Source organism: Apaloderma vittatum, unplaced genomic scaffold, assembly GCF_000703405.1.
Source record: "Apaloderma vittatum isolate BGI_N311 unplaced genomic scaffold, ASM70340v1 scaffold17166, whole genome shotgun sequence".
Taxonomy (NCBI): Eukaryota; Metazoa; Chordata; class Aves; order Trogoniformes; family Trogonidae; genus Apaloderma; species Apaloderma vittatum.
Window position 1 is genome coordinate 29,614 of NW_009722458.1, and position 213 is coordinate 29,826.

The following is a 213-nucleotide window of genomic DNA, read 5'->3' on the forward strand; positions in this document are numbered from 1 at the left end:
GAGAGAGAGCGCCTATCAGACCTCACATTCTATCATTTCTGAAAGACACCGAACAAGAGTGGAGAGCCTGCGGCTGTCTGGCACCTCAGTTGCAGAGGCCAGGCCACAGACACATCTGCACCTTGTGCCATGTCATGGTTCTTCTGCCAGAGACTGCATGAGCACACACTCCGGTTCGGCCGACAGCGGTCTGCCGTTTGCCAGCGCTCCTCC

The 213-nt window shown here is 57.3% G+C and overlaps 1 protein-coding gene across 1 annotated transcript in view; it reads right to left on the reverse strand.

Moving 5' to 3' along the window:
* Positions 1–213, reverse strand: part of CEP164 (centrosomal protein 164kDa) — a gene marked incomplete at its 5' end in the record, with an annotated part of 29,657 nt that overhangs the window by 19,364 nt on the left and 10,080 nt on the right.